The sequence below is a fragment of the Thalassophryne amazonica genome, chromosome 15 (genome assembly GCF_902500255.1).
Source record: "Thalassophryne amazonica chromosome 15, fThaAma1.1, whole genome shotgun sequence".
Classification (NCBI taxonomy): Eukaryota; Metazoa; Chordata; class Actinopteri; order Batrachoidiformes; family Batrachoididae; genus Thalassophryne; species Thalassophryne amazonica.
In genome coordinates this window covers 95,552,181-95,556,173 of record NC_047117.1, presented here as the reverse complement: position 1 = coordinate 95,556,173, position 3,993 = coordinate 95,552,181, and positions in this window count along the sequence as shown.

Sequence of the window (3,993 nt, the reverse complement as noted above, 5' to 3'; positions counted from 1 at the left end):
ATAAGGTCCACCTATGTCACACAGATGTAATTCTGTATAAAAACTGTTTGTGTCCATTTTTCAGGGTTCTGTAGGGGCGGATCTCATTTGTGTAGAATCCAGGCCTGAGATTTCGCATCGTGACTTTGAATAAATTTAAAAGTGCGGAATAGTTTGAGTTTGTACTTTGTGAGGGGCAGTGTTACAGAAAGAACCAGGGTGAAATGTTCTTGAGTCTGCAGTTTCATCACTGGACCCTCCTGATCCTTTGTTAGAGGTGAGACTAAACGGACAAAGTCTTAAGGAATGAGAGCAGCAGCTAAGAGAGAAACAGATTCATTTAGACCATGAACGCTTCCTAAAAGAATTAGATTTTAAAAGAGCTTCTTTGAATGTTAAGCCCAAACTAACTGAGTTTGACGTGGTTAGAAACACAAGACTGGTTCCTCCTTTGGTGGGAAAAAGATGTTGAGAAATTATTTTCCACATTTTGAGCGTGTTGCCACCATTTCCAGATGACCAAACCATTTACTTCTTACCACTTCTTACCTTACTCTTGCAGAGTGTTCTAGTTGGGAAAGCTCAAGAAGCTTATTCATCTTTAACTGTGACAGAGATTGAAAATGATGACAGTGTTAAAAATGCTTTTCTTCAAGCCTCTGAGCTGGTTCCTGAAGCATATCAGAGATTTAGAGGTCTGGATTTACAGGTCTGCTTAAACTTGAAAGCCAGACATACACTCAACAAAAATATAAAGGCAACACTTTTGGTTTTGCTCCCATTTTGTATGAGATGAACTCAAAGATCTAAAACTTTTTTCCACATACACAATATCACCATTTCCCTCAAATATTGTTCACAAACCAGTCTAAATCTGTGATAGTGAGCACTTCTCCTTTGCTGAGATAATCCATCCCACCTCACAGGTGTGCCATATCAAGATGCTGATTAGACACCATGATTAGTGCACAGGTGTGCCTTAGACTGCCCACAATAAAAGGCCACTCTGAAAGGTGCAGTTTTATCACACAGCACAATGCCACAGATGTCGCAAGATTTGAGGGAACATGCAGTTGGCATGCTGACAGCAGGAATGTCAACCAGAGCTGTTGCTCGTGTATTGAATGTTCATTTCTCTACCATAAGCCGTCTCCAAAGTCGTTTCAGAGAATTTGGCAGTACATCCAACCAGCCTCACAACCGCAGACCACGTGTAACCACACCAGCCCAGGACCTCCACATCCAGCATGTTCACCTCCAAGATCGTCTGAGACCAGCCACTCGGACAGCTGCTGAAACAATCGGTTTACATAACCAAAGAATTTCTGCACAAACTGTCAGAAACCGTCTCAGGGAAGCTCATCTGCATGCTCGTCGTCCTCGTCGGGGTCTCGACCCGACTCCAGTTCGTCGTCGTAACCGACTTGAGTGGGCAAATGCTCACATTCGCTGGTGTTTGGCACGTTGGAGAGGTGTTCTCTTCACGGATGATGCGAAGGACATGTGTTGCACTGCATGAGGCAAATGGTGGTCAAACCAGATACTGACTGGTATCCCCCCCCCCCCCCCCCAATAAAACAAAACTGCACCTTTCAGAGTGGCCTTTTATTGTGGGCAGTCTAAGGCACACCTGTGCACTAATCATGGTGTCTAATCAGCATCTTGATATGGCACACCTGTGAGGTGGGATGGATTATCTCAGCAAAGGAGAAGTGCTCACTATCACAGATTTCATCTGCTTTGTGAACAATATTTGAGGGAAATGGTGATATTGTGTATGTGGAAAAAGTTTTAGATCTTTGAGTTCATCTCATACAAAATGGGAGCAAAACCAAAAGTGTTGTGTTTATATTTTTGTTGAGTGTATGTTGAATTTGCAAGAGAGAAAAACACTTTTCAGTCGATGGTGTTCGTCTCAAAACGTTGAATCAGTAGATGAGTTGAAACAGTTGATTCTCTTGGAGGACTTTAAAAACTGTTTGCTCGAGTGGTTTGCACATACATCACCGAGCAGAAAGTTAACACTCTTTCCAAAGCTGCAGTACTGAGTGATGAGTTTGTGTTGTGTCTAAACTGAAATCCTTTAGGCCGAACTCTTCACCTCATGGTCCCGGCTTTAAAAAGGTTGGTTTAAAAATGGTTTCAATGAGAACCTTTGTTTCTATTGTAAGAAACCTGGCCACCTGACCAGCCTAAGCAAAAACAAATCTAAACCTTTGGCTTTTCTAAAGACTGAACAAGGTCCGAGTTTGAGTCGAGAGGTTGTGCCCGAGTCGAGGAGTCAAGTGGCCTGTTCCTCTTTATTTTTAATGATGGTTTTGTGTCCCTAGTTTCAGATCCTATGTGCCCAATAAAAATCTGGAGGGATAGTGGAGCTTTTCAGTCTGTAATTTTGCAGGATGTTCTTCCCTTTTCTGAGCTGTCAGAGTTCAAATGTAGTGCGATTGTGCAGCGTTTTGGGGGCTTTGCCTCTACATACTGTGAACCTGCACACTGCATTAGTTCCTATGGAGGGTGTGTCCATGACCCTAGGAAATGACTTGGCTGGTGACGAGGTCTTGGCTGCCCCTGTGGTGGTCTCCACTCCTGCGTTGTGCGAATTCCCAGATGAAATGCAGCAGCAATATTCTGATGCTTTTCCTGCCTGTGCGATCACTCGTGCCATGTCTCAACAACTATCGACTCAGAGTGACATTGAGGTTGATCTGTCTGACACATTTCTAGCCAAAGGGAACACTTTTGGTTTTACTGAAGATTTTCCTTCTCACAATGAGCTGAAGTCCGCTCAACAGAGAGATTCTGGACTTACTGTCTTATTCAACAATGCTGTTTCCGAAAGTGAAATTAAGAAGCTCCCTTGTGCTTATTTTATCAGCCGTGGGGTTCTCGTGGAGCAGATAACTGTAACAATTGCTCATTTCTGGAAACAAGCGCCAAAATTAGAACACATACTCCTCAAACATTACTCTTTTGAAAAAAACTGAGTATCCACTTGAATTTTCAGCAGGCAGCCAGGTAGGGGACAATTGAAGAATTACACAGGGGTCAAAATTTAAAAACGCTCCAATCATATTGACAGCTATACCACATTATTTGTCTGATCACAGCAATACCAAAAAGGTATAGTTTGGACTATCTATAACTGAATGTTATGGGGTAAAAACAACAAGAATGGTAACAAAGGTCAATTTCAGTTTGTACAGGGGTCAGATGTTAAAGTTGCTCCAATTTTGGTAAAAAGTGGTGCAAATTATTCGTTGAACTAATAGGATTAACAAATGAAACAGTTTTGACTGTGTTGAATGCTTGGTCTGCAAGGTAAAGGTAGAGCAATGTCGACTGGTGTCCATTGGATTCTATGACATGTGACATGTTACCCTGTAACATGATAACTAAGCATGACACATTGTGCAAACTATTCCTTTTTAAAACCCTGTTAACCAATAATTTGCATCACATTTTACAATATTTAGAGCAACTTTAACATCTGACCCCTGTACAAACTAATGCTGACCTTTGTTACCATTCTTGTTGTTTTTACTCCATAACATTCAGTCATAGATAGTCCAAACTATACCTTTTTGGTATTGTTGTGATCAGACACATAACGTAGTATAGCTGTCAATATGATTGGAGCATTTTTAAATTTTGACCCCTGTGTAATTCTTCAATTGACCCCCACCTGGCCACCTACTGAAAATTCAAGTGGCTACTCAGTTTTTTAATGTCTAAGGAGTATTTGTGCCAACTTTGGTGCTTGTTTCCAGATTTGAAGGATTCCTCTGTAAATATTCTCTTATCTGCTGCACTATGAAGAACACACTCACATTCACTCACACGGCGAGTCTGCCTCTGAGGTTTGTGGTAAAACCTTTTTATTTCTCCTGTCAGTTTGCCAACAGCTCCAGAAACCCGACTTGTCCAGACGTGGACAGAGGTAGGTTCTCCGGGTTTGGCCCGACACTCATCACTTACAGCTAAACAAACGAACAGCCGGCCTCCATTTATTTTATT